The sequence below is a fragment of the Scophthalmus maximus genome, chromosome 17 (genome assembly GCF_022379125.1).
Source record: "Scophthalmus maximus strain ysfricsl-2021 chromosome 17, ASM2237912v1, whole genome shotgun sequence".
Classification (NCBI taxonomy): Eukaryota; Metazoa; Chordata; class Actinopteri; order Pleuronectiformes; family Scophthalmidae; genus Scophthalmus; species Scophthalmus maximus.
The window spans coordinates 1,732,983-1,750,601 of NC_061531.1; the positions used below are offsets into that span (position 1 = coordinate 1,732,983).

At 42.3% G+C, this 17,619-nt stretch overlaps 1 long non-coding RNA gene across 1 annotated transcript; it reads right to left on the reverse strand.

The window, feature by feature from the left end:
- Positions 1-875: 875 nt before the first annotated feature.
- On the reverse strand, positions 876-2,092 carry LOC118289234. The gene is made up of 3 exons (XR_004786033.2): positions 1,936-2,092; positions 1,384-1,487; positions 876-1,126 (listed from the first exon to the last, which is right to left on the reverse strand). It is a non-coding gene; the product is annotated as an uncharacterized LOC118289234 (long non-coding RNA).
- Between the last annotated feature and the right edge of the window lie 15,527 nt (positions 2,093-17,619).

Genomic DNA, 17,619 nt, shown 5'->3' on the forward strand with positions numbered 1-17,619 from the left:
TCTCAGCATAAAGGATTTTGGTTCAAATCCAGGTTCTAAAGATCTTTCTCAGCATAAAGGATTTTGGTTCAAATCCAGGTTCTAAAGATCTTTCTCAGCATAAAGGATTTTGGTCTAAATCCGGGTTCAGACCACTCGGGTCCTAGAGAGATGATTAGCCAACTCACTGCAGCTGTGCCAATCGGCGCACATGCTTCAAATGATCTCTCAGCAAAAATCTTTTTGTGTGTGTGAATGCAGAGTATTTTTTGGAGTTTCTTCTCTGCAGTGTAAACCATAGCAGCTTTTGGTTTTTGATTAAAGTGTGGGCAAACTGAATGAATTGTTTTTAACAGGGTAGGTTGCCAGCACTGGTAACAATTGCCAAAGACCAAATTCTGCTATGTAGTCATTGCACTCATTTTGAATTTCTGTCCCTCCGGCTTGGCACAGGTCTAGTGCAAGACCACCAAAATGCTGCAGGTGGACATTGGCAGCATTGACAACAGCATCTGCATGAAGAGTGGTGAGGTCAGCCATACATACACACTTTCTTGGTTTTTGAGGAATGGATAGAAAGACTCCTTTTTTGATGCTGTGGGCTTTTTGTGTCGTTGGTGGTTGCTCTGCCTTTTCTGAGATGGCCCCATGTACTCCAGACTGCTCTTCAAAAATGATATCATCCTCCCCTTGCAGGAATGACCATGGCTCTTGGGAGGGGATAGCACTGTGTTCCCTTAGTTACAAGAAACCTCATTTTATAGTGCTTCCCTATGTCTTTCTGTTTTGGTTGAATCCTCTTTGCTTTCTTATTTCAATACAGTGGTCCAAATGTATACTGTCATAACCCGGCTCATGGGCAATGACAAAAACAGAGAAAGGACACAGAACTCGGACAAAATTAAGCTATTTATTATAGCTAACGTAAATAAACAAGAGTAACAATGATATGAGGTATGCAAGTCAGTGGCATCAGTGGTGTTCGTGTGTGTTTGTGGATCATGTAGTGTAACATATACAATACCAAACATAGCAAACATCTGTGGGTGCCAGCAGCAGGAAAGCTGGGACTTTTTATTCTTGGCACAGGTGCTCCAGATCTGGCTGTGATTGTCTCCTGACCTTTGACCCGGGCAGACAGACAATACTGACAGCACAAACATATAGACAGGGGTCGTCACAATACTCACAATTTTTCTTCAGAAAATTTATTCGGAGTAAGTCCTTTGGCTGTAGCTGAATTGTTAAATAAAATTATAACTGCATTTTAAAAACATGACAATTCCTCACTTGATGCAAGTTTTGGAATTTTATTTCATGCTTTGTTTAATTAATATTTTTTTTTCTAGAGTTCTCTACAGCCGACTGCCACTTACACCAGCATTACATTTATGGTATACCCACTTGTTTGTTATTTTGAAGGGGAAGGCCTTGCATATTGCAGAAATGTAACTCCCCCTCTTTTTCTTCTGGTGTTCCATCTATTTTTCTTCATCAACTCTGAATGTCTGCAAAAAGAAGTAAGAAGTTTAGATGGGCATCTCAAAATCTGCCTTTGTACCTTTCCCAGTAGCAATGCTGTAGTAATGGTTGATGGTATGGTGCAGATTTTTCTGGGCAAATGATAGACATAATGCCTGCATCAATACCATTGAACCATCACAAACAAGCATGATTGGTGACCGTATGCCTTTCAGTCCATAGGTCCTTACCACATCAGTCTGAAATACTTTAAGGAAATATGTGACTGAGGCTGTGGTGCGGTCACAGGTTAGATATGTAGCCACTGGTAGGGGGAGACATTTTGGGGGGGGATTTCTATACCATCAGTTCATACACATAGCTGCCTGTAGCATCAAGATACACAATGTCCTCCATGTATCGCTCCTGAAATATTTGGATACTCCTCATGGACCATCTACATGGCGTCGGGTAATTGTTTTTGTAATTTTTCACCTAAAACAGCTCTCTCATCTTCTCTCACAGGGCGTCATTTTAATTCTGTCCTTTTATGGATGTTCATCCCGCCTTGAAACTCCACTTGTGCTTTGAGGTCCTCTTCATTGTCGACAGATACTGTTACAGTCACTGGGAGTACCCAAGAAACTAGAATTCAGGGCTTCCCATTTTGATGCTAACACCTTCAATCTGTGCCTTTTGAAAGTTATTGAGCAGAATGGATGGATGGTCCTCAATCCTTTAGCTAAGATATTTGTCCATTGATGTCCTTTGAAGCCTCTTAGATGTCCTTGTCCTCTCAATAAAAAAGTATGTGGACTTCCGTGGGACTAGGATCTTGATGATGTAAGGGTATGCAGGAACAGGACCCAAATGCAGAGTGCGGTGTAATTTATTAAACAAAAGGACAAGAAAACAGACTTACGGTTTCTAACCAAAAACAAAATCCAACTTAGAGTGTCCACGAATGTAGAAAAGGAATCAGGAATCACGTTACAGAACAATAGCCAAAAACACAGGTAACCAACAGGGAACAAACAGGTAACAGGTTGGGGCAAAAATCACAGATGAACTGACAAAGGGAAGCACAGAGACTAAATACACTGCTCAAAAAAAATAAAGGGAACACTTAAAAAACACATCTTAGATCTCATTTAATGAAATACTGCAGTTGTAAATTGTTATTCAATATATAGTATAGAGTGCGCTGAGAACAAAATAACAAAAATGATCATTGTAAATCAAAATGATCATCCCATGGAGGTCTGGATTCAGAACCATACTCAAAATAAAAGTGGAAAATCACATTGCAGGCTGCTCCAACGTCAGCGAAAATTCCTCCAGACAAGTCAAAATGAGGCTCAGTAGTAGCCTCCACGTGCCTGTATGACCTCCCTACAGCGCCTGGGCATGCTTCTGATGAGGCGGCGGATGTTCTCCTGAGGGATCGCCTCCCAGACTTGGATTAAAGCATCAGTCAACGCCTGGACAATTTGTGGTGCAATGTGGCTTTGGTGGATGGAAAGAGACATGATGTCCCAGATGTGCTCAATTGGATTCAGGTCTGGGGAACAGGCAGGCCAGTCCATAGCATCAATACCTTCATCATGGAGGAATTGGTGACACACTAAAGCCACATGAGGCCTGGCATTGTCATGCATTAGAAGGAACCCAGGGCCCACTGCACCAGCATATGGTCTCACAATGGGTCTGAGGATCTCATCGCAGTACCTAATGGCAGTCAGGGTACCTCTGGCTAGCACATGGAGGGCTGTGCGCCCATCCAAAGAAATGCCTCCCCACATCATTACTGACCCACCACCAAACCTGTCATGCTGGAGGATGTTGCAGGCAGCATAACGTTCTCCACGGCTTCTCCAGCCTCTGTCACATCTGTCACATGTGCTCAGTGTGAACCTGCTCTCATCTGTAAAGAGCACAGGGCGCCACTGGCGGATCTGCCACCACGTCTCCTGGTGTACTGGCCTGTCTCCTGGTATCTCCTCCATGCTCTGGACACTGTGCTGACAGACACAACAAACCTTCTTGCCACAGCTCGCATTGATGTGCCATCTTGGATGAGCTGCACAACCTGAGCAACTTCTGTTGGTAGTAGACACCGCCTCATGCTACCTCTAGGGCTGAGAACACTAACAAAATTCAAAAGTGACCAAAACAATAGCCAGAAACGAGGAGAACAGAGTAGTGGTTTGTGGTCACCACCTGCAGAACCACTCCTTTATAGGGGTAGTCTTGCTAATTGCCTCTCATTTCCACCTGTTGTCTGTTTCATTTGCACAACAACAGGTGAAATTGATTCACAATTAGTGTTGCTTCCTAACGGGACAGGTGTGATGAACTTGGAGTTACATTGTGTTGTTGAAGTGTTCCCTTTATTTTTTTGAGCAGTGTAGATACAAGGACGCACCGGTGATGGGCAACAGGTGAGACACATTAGGAACAGGTGTTGAGTATCACTGGGGCAAGAGACACAGGTCAAAACTCCCTGATCTAAATATGCGCATTTTAGGATGTTTGGAAAGCAACTATTGTTTAACAGTAGCTTCAAACCATGTCAGTGGGCAGCAGCAAATTAAAATGAACATAAATATTGAACTTCATACCTGCAGGATTTGGGGAAAATTTGTATAAAATTATGAACAAATTATTTCCTGAGGATATTGTAATATATCATGTGATTTTTCCTAATATTTTAAAGACCATAATTCTTTCTGTAATTCTGTTGACTCGTCAACGTCAGATACGTTGTTAATACTGAACAAGCGTGTTCAGGGTTCTGAACAGGTTAGGAATTGAAAAATTAACCAACATAATTTAATGTTAATCACACACAGTGATGACTAATTTATATTGACGGTAATGGGGCTTAACATGAGAAGTTAACACAAACAGTGATGAATAACTTGCTCAGGTGACGACTGTCCTAGTTCCTCTGTGGAGCTTTCATAGTCACCTGTGGCAGAGGAGATGGGGACAAATCTGACTTGTGCTAATAAACACAGAAAACCATTGATTAGTATTTACTGTAATGGGGCTTTACATGAAACAGAAGTTAATACAAACAGTAATGGGGTAGGGGTGCAACAGATCACAAAACTCACGGTTTGGATCAATCCGCGGCTTTTGAGTCAGATCGGATAATTTTTCGGATCAAAAAAAGAGACACTAATATAATTTTGCTTTCCAGAACACAAAGCAGATAACTTTTGTCCATGGTCTTAAATGAAAATAGACTTCAGGTCCGCTGTCTTTCCTAAATATGAAGGAAAAAAAAAATTGAAGTGCAAAATGAGGCATGAATCACTGAACCAGTTGGGAGGGAGAGATGTTCACCGTCTCGCTACGGGACAAACACTCACTTTCCCCAACAGTGAAGCAAAGGACACACCGAAACTTCTTTACACTTATTTATCAAATCGAGGCCTGCAAGCCAAGAAAAAGTGGGATCTATAATAGAGTGTGCCCTGGAATGATGAAGGTTTAAGCGCTGGGCTCCCACACCTTGTAATGGCCTCTTGTAGGGAGTGATGAGGGGGAGTGGGCTTTGGACGCATGGGTACCCGCCATCTGCAAGGATAAAGTGCCCTGGAGGAGGATAGAGTGCTCGCCGGTAGAGTTGGCTGTAACAAAGCCCTCTTGAGTCCGGTACAGACCCAGGCCATCCCACATGTCACAAACAGCCTGCAGGATGATAGACGGTAACAGTTTCCTGTTCCTGTACCACTGACCATCAGGGCCGCTCAGTGGCTTGATGCGGACATGGCAGCTGTTATTCGCTCCAGCTGCTTTCAGAATAGCTTGGTGTCTTGCCAGCCCAGCAAACCCACATGACACTGCCTCCTGGTCCTCTGGGGTCTTTCGGGAGGTAGATGACCTTGTGGGGAATGGCCACCACCTCCTCAGCGACTCTGTGGAGGATGCAGTGAACAGTGGAGCGAAGCATCCCAAACACTCTGGAGACCATCCTGTATTACGTCCCACTAGCCAGCCAGAAAAACAAACACCAGGGTCTCAATTGTGACACCCCATCCATGCCTTCGATCCTGGTTGAGAAGGTCCAGCAGCACTGCCAGGGCCTCCCTGCACAGGAACGAACCAGAAACGAACCAGAAATATCCTTGGTATATATTGAGCTCTTGTAATAAATACTTCTGCATAAGACATCTACGGTTTCTTTCTTCCTGATTCAACTGCATCAATTTTCACGCTGCATTATGTATCATTCCACGCACACTCATCAAATATTAACTCTGAGTAGTGAATCCCTTGCTAGATCTTTTGTGTGTGTGTGTGTGTTTTTGTGTGCGCGCGTGTGCGTGCGTGCAGATCAGTGTGTATGCGGGTCAAATTGACCCGAACAGTGTATGAAGGATATAAATGTGTGGGGGCAATTTAGCGTGTGTACTTTTTTCTCTTTCTTGTACATGTTCTTCACAGAAAATAAGCCATGGCCATGGAGTATCAGGTTAAAAAAAACTGAACTTGTATATATATTAGTGCTGTCAATCAATTAAACGAAATTAACAAATTAATCGCGTTTTCACTGCAACAGATGACGAGGGTAACCTCGAGCTGCTTTAATGCGGAACCACATTAAGGCTTCAAGTTATTTCTCTCACTCTGCATAACAGGAAGAGCGTCCGCTCAAACTACTTCCTGTTTCTTTCAACATAAGAGTATCTTGCGAAATATTGATCGCTTTTCTTTTTGACGTCCATCGTGAAAGTGACAAACAATTCCTGTTGTGTGTGTATCGCATATTTCCCTGTGTCACTTTTCGCCCCTTTTTTTCGTGTCATAACATACTTTAAACTCCTTCCTTCTTTGTATCCATCTTTAGCCAGGATGGCTAACGGTTATGCGGCACACGTCAGCCGCCACACTAATTAAACAAATGCGTTGAAGGCGTTACTTTTTTTTGCGCGTTAAGTAGTTTAAAATTAACGCGTTAACGATGACAGCACTAATATATATACTTTTTAATTAAAAGTTGAAACGGGTCAATTCGACCCAACAAGGGTTAAAAAAAGCAGAGCCTAGATGCCTCTTTCATTAACAATTACAGACCGATATCAAATCTACCCTTCATAAGTAAAATGAATGTGAACGTTGTCCTCCAGCAACTTAATCATTTCCTGACCTCAACTGGATGCTATGACAAATCCGGATTTTGAACACTTCTCAGCACTGCCATTAGACCTTAGTGCTACATTTGATACTGTTTACCTTTCAGTAATTTTGGACAGATTGGAAAACTGTCTTAAGTTGGTTCAGGTCATATCTACAAGATAGGAATTTTTTGTTTTCCATTGGCAACTGTGTATCAGAACTATCTAATGTGATGTGTGGATTCCCCCAAGGTGCAATTCTAGGGCCTTCTTTATTAAACATCCACATTCTCCCGCTAGGGCTAATCATGCAACAAAATAATATTAAATACCATTGCTATGCCGACGACACTCAAATCTATATAGCGCTATCACCAAGCGACTATTGTCCCGTAGATCTGCTTTGCCAGTGCGTTGAGCAAGTCAAAGACTTGACAGATGAATTTAGAAACACAATGTACAGCATGAGATTCTATCCCAACATTACCAGACCTAGCAGCATCACATCACACTGTGCCACTCTTATAGACAATATATTCACTAATGACATTGAAAATAATACAATAAGCGTACTATTCAGTGACCATCTACCAGTTTTGACAGTTTATGAAAGGAATGATAGAAATAATAAGCCAACCCCAAAAAAAGAATACAGATGAGTTAGAACAGAGGAAAAAAGTCAATAATAATGCATATGAGGAATTCCTAAGAATATTCACAACATTATATGATAAAATCTGCCCAATAGCCCAATATTGTAGGAAACTTAAATTTGCAGAATGTCCATGGATCTCGAAGGGTTTACATAATGTCTGTAAAAAGGAAAATATACTGTACCGTGATTTCATAAGACTGAAAACTGAAGAGACTGAGAATAGATATAAAGATAAGTGAACTAATATCAGGACTAGAAAAGAATACTATAGGAATATATTGGAGAAGAACAAAAAAAATGTTAAAGGAATATGTAACATATTAAACAGTGTTATAAAAAATGGTTCTGGACAACATTATCCTAAATACTTTGTGGACAATGAAAAAGGAGGAGTGTGATGTGAATGTCGTGGCCAACAGTTTAAATCAGTCTTTTGTGAATGTTGGTCCTGACCTAGAAGGAAACATTCCTGATCAAAGGACATCTGAGGAAAAACGGGAAAAGTTAATTAATAGAAATCCTCACTCAATGTTCCTCAAAGAAGTGGATGAAAGGGAAATTGTTGATATTGTTATATTATAAGAACCAGAAGTTTTCTGATTGTGATGACATTGAAATGATTGTAGTAAAAAAGCTAATTGAGGGAATTACAAAACCATTCACATACATCTGTAACTTATCATTCCAAACTGGTACATTTCCAGACAAAATGAAAATAGCAAAAGTTATACCTCTGTATAAATCTGGTAACAAACACCACAAACAAATAAATTCATAGATAAACACAATCTGCTCACTGAAAATCAATATGGATGCAGAGCAAATACATCAACATCGCTGGTTTTATTAGATTCAATTGAAGGAATCACAAGTTCTATAGACCAAAAACTGCATTCAGTAGGGATATTCATTGATATAAAAATGCAATTGACACAATAAATAATGATATATTAATTTAAAAAATGGAACGTTATGGCATCAGGGGTATAGTTTCTAACTGGGTTATGTGTTATGAATCCGTCCCCATGACCTTTGTTGACTCAGTCTTTTTGTTTTCTTCATGGACAGTTATTCTTGCTTGTGGATTTTGATTTGATTATTCACTTGTTGTTTCCTTGTGTACCTGTTATATTAGTTTCTTGATCCCTTGTTGTTAGTTCCTGTTTTATTTTGAAGTCCCTTTCACTTCCTTTCCTGTGTCTTGTTTCTGGGGTCTTGTTTTTCCTGTCTCCTGCCCCTGTGATTGTCTGCACCTGTTCCTAATGTGTCTCACCTGTGTTCAATTAGCCCTGCCCACCTTGCGTCTATTTAGTCTCCGTGCTTCCCTTTGTGTTCGGTGGTTCGTCTGTGATGTACCCCCATTCTGTACATGTTCCTGATGTCTCCTGTGCCTTCGTTCTCTCGTTTGTTTTATATTTTGATCTCTAGTGATTGATTTTGGCACTTTGCATTTTGGGTCCTGCTACTTTTCAACCCGTGACATTATGAACTACTTAATTAAAAGGCAACAATTTGGGAAGTTGGGAGATTGTTCCTCCCTGTGTTTAGACATTGCTTGTGTTGGCCCCCAGAGGGGTCAGTGTTTGGCCCAGAACTTTCATTTTATATATCAATGATATAAGCAATGTATTGAAGGTGTTGAAACAGGTTTTGTTTGGTGATGATCTACATCAATTACTGGAGGAGATCACTTCAGAAATGTATAAATTAAAAGTATGGTTCAATAATAACAAATTATCCTCAAACTTGAGCAAAACTAAAATAATTATATTTGGATAAAGCAGAATCAATGATCAAGTAAAGGTGTGTCAAAGTTATTACACTGTCTTTATAAATAATTTCTTAACTTGTTTATATTGAACAGTATATTGGTATGATGTGTAGTGTGAATGCTTTTGTGTTTCATGGTTCTCCACAGCTGTCTGCTGCAGTCAGGGCTGATCTAAGACATGAGCTGAGTTCATGATGCATCATAAGATCATACTCCATGGTTCATCTCTGAGAGCAAGACTTCTCTTCTGTGCAATTCTGGGAATCGCTGTCATGACGCGTTGCATTCTGGGTAGTGGTCGCCATACTTTAGGACATGCAAGACAATGACGACCAGTGGGAGAATTGGAGCGGCAAAAGAGAGAAGAAAAAAAAGTGCAAGATCCCTTACCAGGAGAAACTTAATAACACAAAGGAGAGCTACCTGGAGAAGATAAGGCGGATTAAATTCATCGATCCCTAGGAACTTAGGCCACATTTTATTGAGTTGTTTACTTTCAATAAGTCCTTTCCAGCTAAAACAAAGTTGTTGTTGTTGTTGACGACTAGTTTCTGTGCTGGTGATTCATGTAAAGGTGAAAGCTATTTTTAAAAATGTATTAATTATTCATTTTTTACTTATTTTAATGTTAAGGTTTTGCACTCAACGCCTCAACGAACCCCCGCTCAAGCCATGGGTGATCTTCAGTGGCCAAGTGGATTGTGCACACTGCACATGCATGGCTGGCATAGCGGAGTCTTCTCCTTCTCCCATTAAAATCGTAGCAGCAGTGCGGATACGGGGGACCAAGACCGTAGCTGATGTTCCAGCCTACTGGATGATGCCAAAAAGTAAAGAGGATGTTGTTCCTTCGTAAAAAAGGGTCGGCCAGCAACCCTATGTACGTAACGGTTCCTCTTTTTTTACTAGGTCCTGTTTGGGGGGGAAAAAAAAATCTCAACAAATTGTTGTAGACACAACTACGGTATGAAAAATGTATTTGTTATCTCTCTTTTTACGCAGGAGGAATCCCACAGCAGAGGGGTAACTGCTGGTGTAACTGCATTTATATCCCAGAGAGGGAGCTTCTCAATCGGCAGAGACACGAAGAGGTGCAACTTCTTTATCAGCAGAGACACGAAGAGGCTCAGATTCAACATCAACAGCTGTACGAAGTGACCACCTATTTACTGCGTTTCATGCAGCGTGCAAGACTGGAATAGGTGATGTACAGGGGGGTCCGTAAAGGAAGCGGTGTATGATTGTAACGTTTTTTTAACCTTCTTTTAACCTGGTTTAAGAGATTTTAAACCAGATTACCCCCAGTAACGAACCCTCAAATGCAAATAACCTTGTCGATGTACAGCCTATAGTTTTCTTTGACAGTTTAAACGAGTTAAATAATCTACAGAATCAGCGAGGTGCAGGAAAACCCGATCCTCAACCCACAGACTCTCCTACTGTAAATGATCAGGAAACAGCGCAGCCCAGCTGTTCTACTCATAATGGAGTTGATGCAACTCACCAGGAACCATCAACAACTAGACGCGAGAGATTTAACAATGTTGAAATTATTCAGCCTCTCGACATTGTTAGGCGTGACAAGGAGCTTGATTTTTCAGAATATTATTCTAGGGTGATGGGTATGTTGGAGACTGCTGCCGAAAGAGCCTTTCAACAGACTGGTCGACAAGACGTGGTGCAATTTGAGCTGAGAGGTGAATGCAAAATAGCGCGGGAATGAGCGATGACACAGCCGTAACTCTGAGTGATATACCGAAATTTGAAGCCCAACTAAACTGTAAAATTGTTGTTATTCAGGACCGATGCTAAACGCTTCTAAATTTGTAACTGACAGCCCTAGGAAAGACGATACGCTGTTCCTGATTCTTCATGAAAACCACTATTACGGCATCATCAGCGCAAAAGCCTTTCTCAGATGTAAAAACGTGTGTATAACAATCCGGCAACGCACAGATGTCCGGGTCATTGTAGCGTGTGTTTACACCCAAGTTGCACCGATCATCCCATACGTGCCTTAGTCTGTCCTGACTTTAATAGAACGTGTCGCTCACCTTTGTGTTTTAACAACCATAAAGAGCCAAAAGGCAGACCCCTGGTTCAGAAACACTTCAGTCAATGCGACAGCTTTAAAAAATGTCTAAATTGCCACTGGTGTTACTACGTTCCCCTGACCGGTCAAATTAAGCCACACAAGTGTTCAAAGCTGAAATGTAAAATCTGCGGCAGCACTGCTGAAAGCCAGGCCCACCGTTGTTACATACAGCCATTGAAACCAGATACAGAGTACAGCAAGAAATTGATATTTTATGATTTTGAGACGTATCTAGACGCGAAGGCTGTGCACGTCCGTTTTCTGCTATGTCCTAAATGTTGGACGGCAAAATATGGATAGTTATGGGGAAGATTGTGCTGTACGCTTCATTCTGCATTTCAGGAGGCCCCTGTTCAAAAACTCTGTTTACATCGCTCACAACTCCCAAGGCTTTGACAGCTACCTACTCATCAAAGCTATGCTAACGTTAAACATGCTTCCTGGTCTCACCATGCAAGGTAGTAAAGTGATTTGTTTCACAGACGATGATTACAGACACAAGTATGTGGATTCGCTCAGCTTCCTCACCATGCGTTTAGCTGACATGCCAAAAGCACTGGGGTTTGAAGATGCAGTCAAGGGCTTTTTCCACACGGGTTTAGCTCTGAAAACACGCTAAACTACGTGGGTCCCCATCCTCCACCTCAAACATATGGGGTAGAGTGAGAATGAGAGAGAGGGGGAATTTGAAACATGTACGAGACGGTAAGTTTCATTTTAAAAACGAAGCCGTTCGTTACTGTCAAAACGATGTGGATATTCTCTTTGAAGCCTGCTGTATTTTCAGAAAGGGCTACATCGGTGAAAGTGGCATAGACCCTTTCACCTGCGTCACCATCGTTTTCCGCCCTGAATGAAAGTGTCCCACACAAATTTATTAGCAGCAAACACGCTCGCCATCCCATCACCAGCCAACTATCGCAGACAGTTTAAGTCATTTTCAAACGTCAGCATCCAGTGGTTAGAGTGGGTAGTGTTCAGCGAGAACATTTACATTCAGCACGCACAGAACCAGGGGGAGAAGGCGATAGACAAATACTTTGTAGATGGCTACGCAGAGATGGGGGGTGTGAAATGTGCATGGGAGTTTTTGGGATGTTTTTATCACGGTTGTCCCTCATGTTTCCAGCCTCACGAGACCTCTGACCAGCAAGTCGTTTGAAGAGTTGCATGCACTCTGCGAGGAGAAATTGCAGACATTGCGCTCGGTCCACGGCCTACGAGTCTTTGTCATGAGAGAACATGAGTTGCTTGAGCTGAAAAAATCTAACCCAGCAGTACAGGACTTCCTGAAACGTTACAACCCTCTGCAGCCTCTCTCCCCCCGCGATGCTCTTTACAGGGGTAGAACTAGCTCTGTCAAACTCAGATACACAGCAGCTGCTAATGAAACTGTACAGTATGTAGACGGGACTTCCCTGTACCCTTACGTTAACTGCACCTTTCCGTACCCCCTAGGACAGCCACAAATCATCTACACCGATTTCAAAGAGCTTCAAAGCTACTTTGGTATCATCAAGGCTGTTGTTTACCCTCCCCGGGGCTCTTTTTCCCTATTTTACCTTACAGAACAGCTGCGGGTAAACTGGTGTTTACGGTCTGTCGGGCATGTGCACAACTGAATTACCAGGGAGGCGTGTGTGTGTGCATGACGCAGGGCCAGGGCTTTGCCGGGTGTTTGGGTGACTCCTGAATTTAACAAAGCTCTGGAGCTGGGTTATCGTCTAGGTAAGATCACAGAAGTGTGGCATTTTGAGCAGCGCAGTGATTCTGTCTTTGTAGACTTTCCTCATGCCGTAGATGAGGAAAGTAGAGCCCAATACATCAGGGACTACGAGGCCAACGACGGTTCTAGTCAGCGAACCCGAAGAATTCTTTGGTTACATGTTTCCTGAAAAATATAATGTAAAATACTGCATTCCTCAATGACGAAACAGATCTGATTCAGTGGAGTCACGGTAGTCTTTACATTTCCCCACCAAACAAGACAGATAATGAGTTTATCGCAGCATTCACCACTGCCTACGGACGTCTAACCCTGTACAGTTATCTTCAGCAGCTGCAGGATCGAGTTCTGTACTTTGACACAGACAGTTTGATCTACGTCAGTAAAGAGGGTGAGTCTCAACTCAGACTAAGCCGTTATCTTGGGGATTTAACCGACAAGCTGAGAGGCGACAGTATGTTTGAATTTGCGGCAGCGGGACCTAAAAGTTATGCCCACAACACAATTGGGTTTTGATGCGTGTAGAGGGCATTACACAGACGCCCGAATGCAGTGAACGCATTCATTTTGACAGCGTCAAAGAACTGGTGGAGGGGTTTGTACAAAACAATGCCACAGAAGCTGTACTTGAAACCCCTCAGCACAACATTAAAAGTGATAAAAAGGGCTTTCTGCTGTAAAACTTGTCATTTTCAGAAAGGGATACGCGTTGTTTGACAAGAGACGAATGCTCTCCTCGGGTGAAACTTTACCAATTGGATATTGAGCGGGAGACGAATAAAAAAAAATGTCACGCGCCCCGAAAGAAATTGATTTTGGTCCCAGATTGCAGGTCCCTTTCATGTCAGATTGTGGGTCCTAGTGGATGTGGAAAAACTATTTTTGCAAAAAAAAAAATTGCCTGAAATATTATGTGGATATATACGTCATTTCAACCTCTGTACGCTGAGCTGCAGAAAAAGAATAAAAAGATTACATTTATGGAATTACTGCCTGATTCTTTCGAAGACGAAAACCTGTTTCCCTCTGATCAGAAACACTTGATTATCCAGGACGCCTCTGAACATCCTGAAGTTGTCGGAATTTTCACTCAGTACAGACACCACAGGAATATAAGCGTCATGATGCCCACTCAATGTTTTTCATAAGAATAAAAAATGTAGCACCATCAGTTTAAACAGCAACTACCTGATCTTGTTTGAAAACCCTTGAGATAGATTAAAGGTAAATATATTATCACAGCAAATTTTTCCTTCGCAGAAAAGTTTTTTCTCTGAAAGTTTTAAAGACGCCGTCAGGGACCCTCACGGGTATATATTAATCGACTTGATGCCAAAGTCTCCAGAACGATATAGACTGAGGACGGGTTTATTACCCAACCAGTGGCCCGTCGTCTAACTCCCCCAATCAAGATCCTGTTAATTCATTCATTATGTCTGCTCGTGTAAAAAGGAACGGTCCTTTGCTGCGGACGTTGTACCACGCCACACCTCAGAGACGTAAAGATATTCTCAACAGTTGCTCCACCGACTTTCTTCAGTCTCTGTGAACTCTCTCTGAATGTGTTAAAAGGTAATATTCCTCTGACTTCTGCGCAATACAACAAGCTTAAAAAGCAGAAACAGACGCTCAGACTGCTGGCTGCTAAAAGACCGAGTCTCAAACGCAAACGCAGTGCTCTGATGAAACAATCGGGGGGATTCATTTTGCCTCTGCTCTCAGCGTTCGTCCCCATCGTCGGTCAGCTTATAGGAGGCCTTGTTAATAAAAAGTAAAGAATGTCTCAGAGGTCGAGCCAAAAGATGTTTCTGCTGATGCCTCAGCAGATGACCTGCATGAGTCAAACCGTCTTGGTGGGTGAGACGCACGGCTGAAAATGATTTGGATGTGCAAATGAGGACTATACTAAACAAATCGGGTCAGGATCCTTATGAAAAAATGAAAAAATACAATGCCTTGCTGCAGAGATTTCTGGCATTAAACAGACAAAGGGATGAGTTGAGGGATTCCCCTGAAGGGGGCAGTGGAGGAGGAGGAGCATCTATGCATTGGGTGGACAACGTAGAGGAGGACAAGGGGGAGCAGGAGGAAATGAGAAAAGCCACAGATGAAACGCTCCAGGATGTATTACTAAACTTGGCTCAGCGCAATCATAAAAATGTTCGGTATCATGAATAAATTGTCTAAAAGTGAGAATGGTAGGACTTCGACAGGAGAGTTTATTCATCACGGAACAACAATCAAAGGCTCTCACATGATTGACTTGTTTAGGAATTTAGCAGCTCAATTTAATAAAATATCCCCAGCCACGCAGCCCAAAGGTTGGGAGCAATTTTTTAATTCACTATCAACACTCAACATTCCTCTGTCATCGGTGCCAAACCCTCGTGCACGTGAACATCTTAAAACTCCGGGTATAGTGGAGGAAGAAGAAGTCACGCTGGCGAAAAGAAAAGAAGTTGTTTTATCCCCACATTGGTTGATAATGGAGTGAAATCATAATATCAAATAAAAAAGAAACAAGCCATGACTCTGAGTTTATTTATTATTTCACACACTACGTTAACGTTCTATGGCAATCTTTAAAAATTTCCAGCGAACATACGCGGTGTCTGAAACAATCGGTTCTATATTTCCTCGAAAAGCAACGTTGATATTGTTTCACAAATGGAGACATTTCTGGTCACATCATCATGATACATAAATAGTACGTTCTCCTAAGATAGGCCGCTGGCTCGATGACACAAGTAATAAACACAATGCTGTCCGCATACTGTAGACAGGACGTCTTGAAGCTGTTTCTTTTGGTAGTCTTTTTTTTTTTATGGTTTTAGTGTAGTGATTCAAATCTGGAGGAAAACCAAACAAATTAAAAGAGGTGGCGCCTATGTCACATTCCAAACTGAGGGCTAACCAATGTTCCCCGGGCTGGTGAGAGGGGTGGGTGTTGACTATCCTAAGTGGGAAGCCTGAAGGGGTGCGTCAGTGACTGTAGCTGATCCGAGGCCCACACGCCGCCAAACTTGTAACCCAGTAAACGTCTCAAGATACTGTCCAACTGATGGTTGTTTAGAACAAATCAGTAATAATCCACCAAGACTGCGTTTAGAATCAATCTCAATCAGAGTGGTTGTATGAGGTAGCGGTGCCCTGGATCTCATCTCCAGTCTTAAACTCAAAAATTGGGGATAAGGCATCAGAATCTTCTCCAATGTTTAAATTAAAAACAAACAGGGAATACCCCTGCTCAAATTCTTCTGTCGATACTCAGAGGTAAATCTTTCAAGTGTCGTCCTATAGCCGTAAACATGTTATAAAACTCTCGGACTGAGATGCCGTGGTTAAACTGGGGCTGAAACACTTTTGTAGGGATCTGACGACCATCCTGGCATAAAGCCATGTATTCAACATCGTTATGAATAAAGTTAAACGGAGACAAATCTCTTCTTCCCGTAAACGCTTCTTGATTAACCATAGCAATAACTACGTACTTTGGCATGGTACCTAGGAAGAGATTCTCTTGATTGCATATTCAGGAATTTTCAGGGATGTTTTAACGTTTACTCGAGATAGAGGATAAAGAGCATTACACTTTTGCAATGCAGCCGCATGTCCTAAGCGTACAACGGGTGAGACGCTCCCAGTATTTTTAACTTGTAATTTGTGTTTGCGAGACACATGAGGGCGGTTTAATTTGCAAATCTATAGAATTCAGTAGAAGCCTCTCGCTGAAGAAAATGTCTGCGTGCAGGGGTCCCAGCAGGTGAACCTCTCTAGAGTTGGCGAGTTGATTCAAAAAAAACTTAAAAGATGTCTGCTGATCTGGATCCTGTTGCTGCTGTCTTTGAAGACTTTGTTCCTTTAACTCGGTTTCTGGCGACTGATTTTCTCTTATCAGTGCGACAACGTTTATTACCCCCCCCCTCTGATAAAGGTTGACCAGGAGGTCTCTTTATCGCTCTCCTGGCCAGAACCATTATACCTCCGGCTCCCTCTTGGCTGTCATCACTCCTGGTAAATTTACCCACAGCACGGCTTATCCGACTCAATGTTTTTAGCAGCAGATTTAAGATGAGGTTTAGCGACTGCAAACCCTCTTTTGAAAAAAGGGGATACAAATCTGAATAGTTCCGCAAATATAGACCCTATACCTCTCCTGTACATGACGGGTGAGACATAAAAACTGGGGAGAGACCCTCCAGCCTGGTTCTCATAGTAGCTCACGAAACGATGAGGGTCTTGATGCATCATCTTGTCTGCACCGGTCACAAATGCAGCTGTACGTTACACTTGCCGTATGTAAAGTGTACGGGTTGGTTTTGATCCGTTTTAATCTCTATATGAATGTTTTCAACGTGTTTCTTCGCCACTGGTAGGTAGTAGGCCGGGCTTAAAGACTGAGTGATAATATCGCCAAACTTGCCTTGTGTAGGCATGGTTCTCAGGAGAGGAGCGTATGCGTCTCCTACCAACTGATGGCATACTACCGTATTTTCCGCACTATAAGGCGCACCGGAGTTTAAGCCGCAGCAGCTAAATTTAATGATTTGTACATCTATAAGCCGCACTGGACTATAAGCCGCAGGTGTTTTAATGGTTAATTACCATATGTAAGAGTTCGTGCACAGAGGGGATTGTCGGGAAAGAGATGGCTGCTTGAGGAAGCTCCCATTTATTAACATTTCAACAAACAAGTTGCATATTTGCATAACGTACTAAAACCACCAAAGTCCACATCTTCAGTGTCGGAAACGAACAGGCTCAGGGTGGCTTCGTCAGCCACTCTCCTCTCTCCTTCGTTGTCGC